Source organism: Acinonyx jubatus, chromosome A1, assembly GCF_027475565.1.
Source record: "Acinonyx jubatus isolate Ajub_Pintada_27869175 chromosome A1, VMU_Ajub_asm_v1.0, whole genome shotgun sequence".
NCBI classification, from domain to species: Eukaryota; Metazoa; Chordata; class Mammalia; order Carnivora; family Felidae; genus Acinonyx; species Acinonyx jubatus.
Window position 1 is genome coordinate 158,870,098 of NC_069380.1, and position 12,440 is coordinate 158,882,537.

At 35.5% G+C, this 12,440-nt stretch overlaps 2 long non-coding RNA genes across 7 annotated transcripts in view; one reads left to right on the top strand and one right to left on the bottom strand.

Annotated features, from left to right (window-relative positions):
- LOC113603364 (uncharacterized) overlaps positions 1-12,440 on the top strand; it is a 187,992-nt gene that overhangs the window by 110,234 nt on the left and 65,318 nt on the right. For 4 of the 6 annotated variants that reach the window (XR_008299838.1, XR_008299834.1, XR_008299839.1 and 1 more), the window contains one exon: positions 2,830-2,904. This is a non-coding gene — a long non-coding RNA (uncharacterized LOC113603364). Of the gene's footprint in view, positions 1-2,593; positions 2,656-2,829; positions 2,905-12,440 lie in introns of all 6 variants that reach the window. The other 2 variants (XR_008299836.1, XR_008299837.1) reach the window with 1 other exon arrangement.
- The window catches only part of LOC128316247 (uncharacterized), a 69,727-nt gene continuing 62,986 nt past the window's right edge, over positions 5,700-12,440 (bottom strand). Inside the window, exon 3 of the long non-coding RNA XR_008299840.1 lies at positions 5,700-6,067. This is a non-coding gene — a long non-coding RNA (uncharacterized LOC128316247). The remainder of the gene's footprint in view (positions 6,068-12,440) is intronic.

Here is a 12,440-nt window from a genome sequence, read left to right on the forward strand (position 1 = left end):
GAGTTAGAGAGGAGCTGATGGTCACAGATTAGGATACATGAAATTGAAACTATAGAGAAATTACAGTAATTCACAATTGTAAACTCTTTGGCATAACCATTGGAGTAAGTGGCTAAAGGAAGGATATGGACAAAATAATTGGAGGATCAAAGTTTAAAGAATGAATGGCTAGAGTATAGAAAGGATTATCTGTGTATATATCGAAGCTTCCAAGAATTACTATCAAAGTGGTATGTAAAAGAGGAACAGTGAGACAGTAGCTAAAATCGTTACAAAATCAAGGGTGACATCTCAGGACCAGCATATGATAATGGCAATGAGATGTGGTGGTTAATATAGCTTGATGACCTGAGAAACAGAGCTGGAGATTTTAGGAAAAATGATTGTATTAAATTTTGCTGTACAGCAATTAAATAAAAATTTAGGACCATAAAAACACAGCAAATATTTATGAGAGTTGGTCAGGCATTTAAGAGTACCATTTCTTCATGTTTCTGCCTTGGGAATGTCTCTTATGACGTTGCAACTTTCATGTCATCCTTGACTGGGTCATCAGAGTTATTTTTATTGGACCTGCAAGATTTATTTCTAAAATTGCTCACTCATATGATTGGCAAGTTGACGCTGGTGGGTGGAAGAAAATCTCAGTTAGTAAAAATATGGACTTGTGGATTTGTCTATAGAGCTGGTCTATGGGTCCTCAGGACATGACTGCCAGATCCACAGCAAGTGATTCAAGAGAAAAAAGGCAGAGGGTTCAAAGTCTTTAATGACCTACTCTGAAACTCACACTTTTATCACTTCCCACATTGTGGAAGAGGACTACACAAAAGTGTGAATACCAAGAGATGAGAATTATTGGGGATTATATTTGAACATGGCTACCAAAAAGGTGGGAATATGTTCTAAATTTTATTTTGGAAATATAAGAATACGAGGGTGCCTGGGTGGCTCAGTTGATTGAGTGTTCAATTCTTGATTTCAGCTTAGGTCATGATCTCATGGTTCATGAGTTCAATCTCCTCGTCAGGCTCTGGGATTCTATCTCTCCCTCTCTGCCCCTCTCCCCAAATTGTGCTCAGTGTCTCTCTCTCTCTCAAAAATAAATAAATAAAATTTACCAAATAAAAATGAAAAAATAAAAGAATACCTAGTTCATTTACAAAACAGTGATATAAGGACTCAGAAAAATAAAGCCACAACTGAGAAAAATAAAGCCATCGATGAGAGACACTATGAGGGAATTCACATACTAATTACTGCATCCTGGTGATAGTTGGATTGCAATTTGAACAAAATGAATGAAGGGACCACTCAGGTAATATGTTGACAGTATAAAGATTTTATGCAAAACTCTTATGCATAACATTGAATTTCAAGGAATAGAGTAAAACATTTTAAAAAGTTGATATAAGACTGCAAAAGGAGAAATAATAGAGATGTATAAAGCTTTACTGGATTCAGGTGTAAAAACAGAAAGATAACATGGCAGTTTAGAAGTTTCTTGGTAACTGAGATAAAGACATAATGAGATTTGTTCTAACAGATTTTTGCAGATACTGGTAGGAAGGATTTGAGTAATATGGCATATGACCCAGGGAGTTTCTGGGTTTCTCTTCTTCATTGGGTATGTAGAGGTCAAGGGAAAGTAAGGTTTTAGCCCCGTGTTCAGTCCTATCCTGAGGACTATAAGTTTCTAGGAGAAATGGGCTTAATCCCAGTTGTTTTATAAGAGGGTTTTAGTTGCTCCTCTAGGAGAAAAGCTACTCTAGCTCTGTGCTTTCTTTTGCTAGCGTTTGATGGACTGAATGACTAATGAGGAAGCTGGGTGTTACACCAATGTGTGGGTCTCTTCCTCAACCATGAAAATAGGAGTAGAGGGTTTAGGGGAAGAGACATGCTCTTACTTTCATCTTTTTGTATCTATAATTATTTTGTAATTCCGATTATGATTTCATTTTTACTGGAAGAGCTTTTTAGATGTATTTATTTTTAAGTTCCCAAAATGCAACAGGATGGGGAGGGGCTTTTTAAAATCAGTGATTTTTTAATTGAATTATATTATTTTTAAAGAAGAGGATTTGTATGGTGGTGAATACTATTTTTGTCACCATTTCTTATAAATATGACTTTCTGTGCCCTAAATGATGATCACATTTTGGAAAAGGGTTATGTTTGATAGTGGTTGTGGGGTTATTACGAACATGTTGAGATCTATGTCATCATATGAATGCATATTTGTTGCTATATATGTGGATATAGATATATACATTTTGTATTTCATGTTATAAAATATGCATTTATAATATGTAGAATATTAATATGTATTCTGTATAAACTGCTGTTAAATCAGTGTTCTTAATACTTATTTTTTCTCCTGGCTGGTTCATTTTGAGACAAATTGATGTTAAATATACTTTTATTACTTGAATTTTAACATTCAGGTATTAAAATTTTTAGTCTATTGTAAAAGGTATGTAACAATACATGCTTTTTATATCTTGATGAGTAATTATATTTAGATACTGTCCTTTATTTCTATACTCTTCTGTTTAAATCCTCATGAGATTATTATATTGCCTTTCGTTTATAGATTTGTCTACAATTTTTCTCAGCCCATTCCTTGATTTTCTAACCTTCTGAATCATGATTTAGGTAAGACTTTTTGAAACCGTGTATTGCTGTAATTTTAAAAATACATTTCAAGAGTCTGTTTAAATGATTTTTAAACCTTACATTATGGTCACTAATATATGTGAAATTGTCCTTAACATGTATACTGTTTCTATTGAGCATCTTTTCTTTTTCTCCTTTTCTGCCTTATTTTAGATCATTGGTTCTCAAGTGAGGCTATTTTTGGTTGTCCCAGCAGTGACAGTGAGGGGTGCTACTAGCATCAACGAGGTATGTCTAGGGATGCTACTCAACATCCTACCACGCATAGGATACCCTGCCCAACAAATGCCTTACCTAAAATATCCATATGCTGAGATCTATTCCAAAATATGTGTTCTGTATCCTATTCATTTTTTTTTTGCTTCTATCAATTTGACAGAGATTTTTAAGATTACTTTAGTTATTAAAACAGTCTTTAGAGTATGTTGAAATAATAGATATTTTTATTCTCTTGTAGTGCTAGAAAATAGTATTTTGAAAGACTTAAACTAATGCAGTTTTAAAGTGTATTTTTAACCACCCCACACTGAGTTATTGTCAATATATTTACAGAGTAGTTACATACATATAACATATGGATGTTATATGTTTATATTTATATTTATATATTTATTTCCATAGATTTTACCATTTTCTTTACTTCTTATACCTCGTTCTTTCTCTCTGGGTCTCCTCTCCTGCTTGTTGAGTTGGATGGCATATTATCTGGCTTTCATTACATCTAAAACTTTTAATTTCACTTACATTATTTAATAATAATAGTGCAGCTGGAATAAAATTATATTCATAATTTTCATAGTAAATTCCCTTCAGCACTTTTAAGATTTTATTAAAATAACACATTTTTGCTCGCTGTGATCAGAATGCTATCACTAAATGTTATTTATTACCAACATCTTTTTTACTTGCTAAGTCAGTCATTTTGATTCTGTGTGTCTTAGTGGAAATTAGCTTTTGACCCATTTGAAACCCATTACAGTTTTGTTGTTATTTAGTTGGATAACACATTATTTTAGTTCTGAAAAATTATTGGTATTGTCTTGTGAAATGGTATATTCTTTAAGTTGTCTGTAAATTTCTGAAATTATTATTAGAAGCCTAATGGACCATTTTTTTATCCTCTATAGTTCAAATTCTATTTTGTGTTTTCTATCTTATAATTCCTTTGCATAATTATAACGTTTTGGGGATATGCTTGAATTCAATTTTTACTTCATCTGTCTAGTTTTAACTTTTAATTCTCCATTAATTATATTTTCATCTTAAATATTCTGATTTTTGGAATCATAGAGACTGGAACTTCTGTGTTTAGCTTCATCAGATATACTTATTTTAATTTTTACAGTGCCCTCTTTTCCCCTTATGTATTTTCTACATTCTTATCACTGTTTACCTCATGGTCACATATGGCAAGTCAATATCTAGTGTCAGTGTTCTAAGAAAAAGAGAAATTAGGTTCCAATATCTGGAGCATATCTATCTTTTTAAAAGGTTATCTTGGAATTCCTACCCCATTGTGGTCCCAATTACAACAGTGGAAAAAAAGGAGTCAGTAACTTTCCTCAGAAAGAGGCCCCAGAAAACCATACAAGAACTTAGAAAAGTGCATGTATGAGTTGTAATGGGTAGATTGCTACTGCCATTAAAGTGCTTTGCTCGAACCTCTTTGGAAGCATTTTATGGGGAGTATAGCTGACTTTCAGCCTCCAGCTGTAACCCTATTAGTTCCATCACATACAGACCAAGGCCTGTTTCTTTTGGGCTCTACAGCCCTGCTTCTTCCAGGCTGCACCCAGCCAAAGACTAAGCCTGATACGGAGTCCTAGGTTCATTTGACTTCTGTCCACTTTAGGACTCCATTGAGGGGTGGCTCATTGGCCAGGTCAGATTTTTCTCACAACTGGCATGTGGACCGAGACACTTCCTACCCAGACCTTCTTTTTACAGTTGTTAATCTTGCATCATTATCTGAAAGCTCTCCATTCCTACCCCTGCTCTCATGGTGGACCACCTTTCATCTTGGAGTTTGTGAAGGCATTTTCATTAGTTTCTGGATATGTTGTCCAGAAGATTTTGGATTCCCCAGTAGTTGGTCTAATTAGGATTGGGAAAGACCCAAATCTGTGTTGCCACCACTGCCACCATATTCCCCAAACTCCAACCATTAAGTTTGTACAGATAAAGATCTAATGTTTTTTTATCAGCTGTATCATCCATATGATATCCATATTCTAAACAAATACTGAGGTATATAATTTTCTTATTTATTCAGTAATTTTAGAACACATAGTGGAAATGTGGATTCTAGAAAGTTACTTCTAAGCACAACTATAGGCAAAGCACAGAGAAACTGAGTTCAGGAGAGTTGACAGTATAATTGCAACAATATCAATAATTTTGCCATAATTAATGGGCTGAATTTATATATAAAGCAATTTTTTAGACAATTTCCATACAGCTGCTAATAAAATTATAAATAGGAGTAGAGGAGTCATAATATATTTCTCTTATTCTAGGAGTAAAAGCTCACTATAGTGTTAATCCAGGAATTTTTAGGAGTTAACATTATCATCTCCACAGTGAACTTTCTTGTATTCAGCAAACTTTGATAATTCTGCAAGTGAAGATATGTACTCAGATTTTATTTATTATTTTAAATTTATTTATTTATTTATTTTGAGACAGAGACGGAGGGGCAGAGAGAGAATCCCAAGTCAGGCTGCTTATCCGGTGCAGAGCCTGACGTGGTGCTCAATCCCACAAACCACGAAATCATGACCTGAGCCAAAATCAAAAGTTGCACACTCAATTAACTCACCACCCAGGTACTCCAGTACTAAAATCTTAGTACAAAGAATATCAGTATCCATGAGCAAATGAAAAGTGACATCCTTTATTTTAGCAAATTATACATAAGATATTCATTTGGCATATATAATTTGTAGAGAGAAAGAGAAAAGGTACATTCAGTTGGAAATTCTATGCCATGGCACACAATTCTGACATAAAAGGAAATGGCATTGTAAAAATTGAAGTCATTTTGACTGAGAGAAGTAAAACAGGAAATTTCTAAGTAAGAGAAAGCAGTTAAAGCTGCCCTTAGAGAACTGTAACTTACATAACTATAACTTACTGACACTTAAAAGAGAGATAATAATTTGTGTAGATACTAAGTTTGGCAGAGCTATAGGGATAATATATCTTTTTCAATATCAAACATTATTTCATTTTTGATGTCAAGTCTTTCCTACAATATTAACTTTTTATACTATGTTTTCCTCAGTGACCTTGACCAACATGTGAGAAATAATCAACCCCATTTTCCTATGTCTTGAAGAGATGTCAGTCAGTGTAGTATATGTCCTCATTGGTACTTGAAAGCTGCATCCTCCTTAACAAACAAAAAACAATGAATTTTATATTAGGCAGATGTGAAATCAACCGAAACCATGAGTTTTAGTCTGCAGAATATTTTAGATTGCAACAAAATAGTTTGTTTCCATCCAGTGGGATTTTGTGATATGGAATTATTGTGAGATAAAATTCATGGTAGACGAGACAAAGGCAGGGTAGTCTGAGACCTAATCTTGATTTTTCCACATTTAATATATTTATTTTTAGAATTATATGTAAATGTTACCCCCCAACTTTCAAGCTGTTAAATACATTTGCCATGTGGCATGTCACTAATTGCATTAGTATTTATTTTATCACCAGATTGCTCATATGATAGTCTTTAGAAAATGCATTTTTCTACAGTAACTTTTGGGAATCCTTGCTTCCTCCAGGATACTAGGTTCACTGTTCACTGCTTAATTTTGAAATGAAAGTAAATAAGTGCTTGATACTTCATCTCTCTGGCTTTACAACCAAAGCAACCTGCGTCTTACCATTCTAGTGTGATTCTGGAAGAGACTTTTCCATTTTGTTTTTCACGTTTATTCATTTTTTGAGAAACAGAGTGTGATCAGGGCAGGGCAGAGAGAGGGAGACACAGAATCTGAAGCAGGCTCCAGGTTCTGAGCTGTCAACACAGAGTACAATGCGGGGCTTGAACCCACAAACCATGAGATCATGACCTGAGCCGAAGTCGGACATTTAAACGACTGAGCCACCCAGGTGCCCTGGAAGAGCCTTTTCAAACCTTCCTAGGGAGCAAGAAACTCATTTTTTCTTAGTCACTACTGCACATGGATCACCAACACTTTGGACAGGCAAGGAGATTAGGAGAATTTCTCTTAATTCACCATTAAATATCCTATCATTTCCTCTTTCCCACCCCACCAACAAAACGTGCCACCAAAGCCATTTTGAGTGATGTCACTCAAGGCATTTTTTTTTTCTCATCTGTTAAATGGCAATGGTATGGGCTTGAAAGGACTGTTATGAGGCAGTATATTGGAACTTCCTAAGAAAGTAATAAACTGCCCAAGTGGCAGCTATGCTGTGATGTTCTGTAAAATCTTTGCACACCTATTGTGAATCATTATTTCAAATTGACAAATTAAAGACAAATAAATGCACAGATAACAGACAGCCAGTTACCAGCAGCCTAAGGAGGTCCCCACAATGAATTTTCCCTTCTTTGATTTTTTAAGTCATTTGGAATATGACCATTGGTGGAATACATTTAAAACAAAACTTTACTAATGTCCTACACCCAACCAAAGAAAGCTTCAACTAAATCACCAGTATTCTTATTTTGAACATTTTGGAAATGTCTCTTTGTCTATTTTTTCCACAGGTATATTTAATGGGATTATGTTAGCTTTTGATCCATAGGTTACCACCATTAATGTTTACATTCTCTTCATATGATACAAAATTTATATTATAAACTATATAGCATATATAATTTATATATTATATACTATAAAATTATAAACCTAATTGTTTTATTATAATAAACTATAAAATCCCTTAAATAAACCTAGACTTCAATATTCTAAACTAAAACAGAATACTTATTGTAATTTTTATTCTTTTAATATGAAATTTATTGTCAAATTGGTTTCCATACAGCACACAGTGCTCATCCCAACAGCTGTCCTCCTCAATGCCAATCACCCACTTTCCCCTCACTCCCACCCCCAATCAAACTTCAGTTCATTATCAGTTTTTAAGAGTCTCTTATTATTTACCTCCTTTCCTCTCTAGCTTTTTTTTTCCCCTTCCCCTCCCCCATGGTCTTCTGTTAAGATTCACAGGATCCACGTAAGAGTGAAAACATATGGTATCTGTCTTTCTCTATATGATTTATTTCACTTAGCATAACACTATCCAGGTCCATCTATGTTGATACAAAAGGCCATATTTCATTCTTTCTCATTGCCACGTAGTATTCCATTCTATGTATATAAACCACAACTTCTTTATCCATTCATCATTTGATGGACATTTAGGCTCTTTCCATAATTTGGCTATTGTTGAAAGTGCTGCCATAAACATTGGGATACAAGTGCCCCTATGCATCAGCACTCCTGTATCCCTTGGGTAAATTCCTAGCAGTGCTATTGCTGGGTCATAGGGTAGGTCTATTTTTAATTTTTTGAGGAACCTCCACACTGGTTTTCAGAGCGGCTGCACCAGTTTGTATTCCCACCAACAGTGCAAGAGGTTTCCCGTTTCTCCACATCCTCGCCAGCATCTATAGTCTCCTGATTTGTTCATTTTAGCCACTCTGACTGGCGTGAGGTGTTATCCCAGTGTAGTTTTGATTTATATTTCCCTGATGAGGAGTGATGTCGAGCATCTTTTCATGTGCCTGTTGGCCATCTGTATGTCTTTACAGAGGTGTCTATCCATGTCTTTGGCCCATTTCTTCACTGGATTATTTGTTTTTCGGGTGTGGAGTTTGGTGAGACCTGTATAGATTTTGGATACTAGCCCTTTGTCCGATAGGTCATTTGCAAATATCTTTTCCCATTCCATCAGCTGCGTTTTAATTTTGTGGATTGTTTCCTTTGAAGTGCAGAAGCTTTATCTTCATAAGGTCCATATAGTTCATTTTTGCTTTTAATTCCTTTGCCTTTGGAGATGTGTCAAGTAAGAAATTGCTGCAGCTGAGGTCAGAGAGGTTTTTTTCCTGCTTTCTCCTCTAGGGATTTGATGGTTTCCCGTCTCACCTTCAGGTCCTTCATCCATTTTGAGTTTATTTTAGTGAGTGGTGTAAGAAAGTGGTCTAATTTCATTCTTCTGCATGTTGCTGTCCAGTTCCCCCAACACCATTTGTTAAAGAGACTGTCTTTTTTCCATTGGATATTCTTTCCTGCTTTGTCAAAGATGAGTTGGCCATACTTTTGTGGGTCCAATTCTGGAGTCTCTATTCTATTCCATTGGTCTCTGTGTCTGTTTTTGTGCCAATACCATGCTGTCTTGATGATTACAGTTTTGTAGTAGAGGCTAAAGTCTGGGATTGTGATGACTCCCGCTTTGGTTTTCTTCTTCAATATTACTTTGGCTATTCGGGGTCTTCTGTGGTTCCATACAAATTTTAGGATTGCTTGTTCTAGCTTCGAGAAGAATGCTGGTGCACATGTGATTGGGATTGCATTGAATATGTAGATTGCTATGGGTAGTATTGACATTTTAACAATATTTATTCTTCCAATCCATGAGCGTGGAACATTTTTCCATTTCTTTGTATCTTCTTCAATTTCCTTCATAGGATTTCTATAGTTTTCAGCAAACAGATCTTTTAAATCTTTGGTTAGGTTTATTCCTAGGTATTTTATCGTTCTTAGTGCAATTGTGAATGGGATCAATTTCTTTGTCTTTCTGTTGCTTCATTATTAGTGTATAATGTACTAATTTCTGTACGTTAATTTTGTATCCTGTGGCTTTGCTGAATTCATGTATCAGTTGTAGCAGACTTTTGGTGGAGTCTATCGGATTTTCCATGTATAATTTCGTGTCATCTGCAAAAAGCGAAAGCTTGACTTCATCTTTGCCGATTTTGATGCCTTTGATTTCCTTTTGTTGTCTGATTGTTGATGCTAGAACTTCCAACACTATGTTAAACAACAGCGGTGATCGTGGACATCCCTGTAGTGTTCCTGATCTCAGGGGGAAAGCTCTCAGTTTTTCCCCACTGAGGATGATATTAGCTATGGGATTTTCATAAATGGCTTTTATGATGTTTAAGTACATTCCTTCTATCCCGACTTTCTTGAGGGTTTTATTAAGAAGGAATACTGAATTTTGTCAAATGCTTTTTCTGCATCGATTGACAGGATCATATGGTTCTTTTCTTTTATTAATGTGATGTATCACATTGATTGATTTGTGAATGTTGAACCAGCCCTGCAGCCAAGGAATGAATCCCACTTGATCATGGTGAAAAATTCTTTTTATATGCTATTGAATTCCATTTGCTAGTATCTTGTTGATAATTTTTGCATCTGTATTCATCAGGGATATTGGCCTGTAATTCTCTTTTTCTGCTGGGTGTTTGTCTGGTTTAGGAATCAAAGTAATGCTGACTTCATAGAATGAGTCTGGAAGTTTTCCTTCCCCTTCTATTTTTTGGAACAGCTTGAGAAGGATAGGTATTATCTCTGCTTTAAATGTCTGGTAGAACTCCCCTGGGAAGCCATCTGGTCCTGGACTCTTATTTGTTGGGAGATTTTTGATAACTGATTCAATTTCTTCACTGGTTATGGGCCTGTTCAAGTTTCCTATTTCTTCCTGTTTGACTTTTGGAAGTGTCTGGGTGCTTAGGAATTTGTCCATTTCTTCCAGGTTGTCCAGATTGTTGGCATATACTTTTTCATAGTATTCCCTGATAATTGCTTGTATTTCTGAGGGATTCATTGTAATAATTCCATTTCATTCATGATTTTATCTATTTGGGTCATCTCCCTTTTCTTTTTGAGAAGCCTGGCTAGAGGTTTATCAAATCTGTTTATTTTTTCAAAAAAACAACTCTTGGTTTCATTGATCTGCTCTACAGTTTTTTTACATTCTATATTGTTGATTTCTGCTCTGATCTTTATTATTTCTCTTCTTCTTCTGGGTTTGGGGTGTCTTTGCTGTTCTGCTTCTATTTCCTTTAGGTGTGCTGTTAGATTTTGTATTTGGGATTTTTCTTGTTTCTTGAGATAGGCCTGGATTGCAATGTATTTTCCTCTCAGGACTGCCTTCGCTGCATCCCAAAGCATTTGGATTGTTGTATTTGCATTTTCATTTGTTTCCATATATTTTTTAATTTCTTCTCTAATTGCCTGGTTGACCCATTCATTCTTTAGTAGGGTGTTCTTTAACCTCCATGCTTTTGGAGGTTTTCCACACGTTTTCCTGTGGTTGATTTCAAGTTGCATGGCATTGTGGTCTGAAAGTATGCATGGTATGATCTCAATTCTTTTCTACTTACGAAGGGCTGTTTTGTGACCCAGTATGTGATCTATCTTGGAGAATGTTCCATGTGCATTCGAGAAGAAAGTATATTCTATTGCTTTGGGATGCAGAGTTCTACATATATCTGTCAAGTCCATCTGATCCAATATATCATTCAGGGCTCTTGTTTCTTTATTGATCCTGTGCCTAGATGATCTATCCATTGTTGTGAGGTATTAAAGTCCCCTGCAATTACCACATTCTTATCAATAAGGTTACTTATGTTTGTGATTGTTTTATATTTTTGGGGGCTCCCATATTCAGTGCATAGACATTTATAATTGTTAGCTCTACCTAATGGATGGACCCTGTAATTATTATATAATTCCCTTCTTCATCTCTTGTTACAGCCTTTAACTTAAAGTCTAGTTTGTCTGATATAAGTATGGCTATTCCAGCTTTCTTTTGACTTCCAGTAGCATGATAGGTAGTTCTCCATCCCATCACTTTAAATCTGAAGGTGTCCTCAGGTCTAAAATGAGTCTCTTGTAGACAGCAAATAGATGGGTCTTTTTTTTTAAATCCATTCTGATACCCTATGGGGCATTTAGTCCATTTACACTCAGTGTTATTATTAAAAGATAAGGGCTTAGAGTCATTGTGATGTCTGTAGTTTTCATGCTTGTAGTGATGTTCTGGTACTTTGTGGTCCTTGCAACATTTCACTCACAGAATCCCCCTTAGGATCTCTTGTAGGGCTGGTTTAGTGGTGATGAATTCCTTTAGTTTTTGTTTGTTGGGGAAAACCTTTATCTCCCTTTCTATTCTGAATGACAGACTTGCTGGATAAAGGATTCTCAGCTGCATATTTTTTCTGTTCATCACATTGAAGATTTCCTGCCATTCCTTTCTGGTCTGCCAAGTTTCAGTGGATACGTCTGCTACTACCCTTATGTGTCTACCTTTGTAAGTTAGAACCTGTTTATCCCTAGCTACTTTCAGAATTCCTTCTTTATCTTTGTATTTGCCACTTCCACTATGATATGTCATGCAGAAGATTGATTCAAGTTACATATGAAGGTAGTTCTCTGTGCCTCTTGGAGTTCAATGCCTGTTTCCTTCTCCAGATCAGGGAAGTTCTCAGCTATGATTTGTTCAAGTACACCTTCAGCTCCTTGCTCTCTCTCTTCTTTCTTCTGGAATTCCTATGATACGGATATTGTTCCATTTGATTGCATCACTTAGTTCTCTAATTCTCCCTTCATACTCCTGGATTTTTTTATTTCTCCTTTCCCATTATTTTATCTTCTAATTCACCTATTCTCTCCTCTGCCTCTTCAATTTGTGCTATGGCTGCCTCCGTTTTATTTTGTACCTCATTTATAGCATTTTTTAGCTCCTCATGAGTATTTCTTAGCCCCTTGATCTCT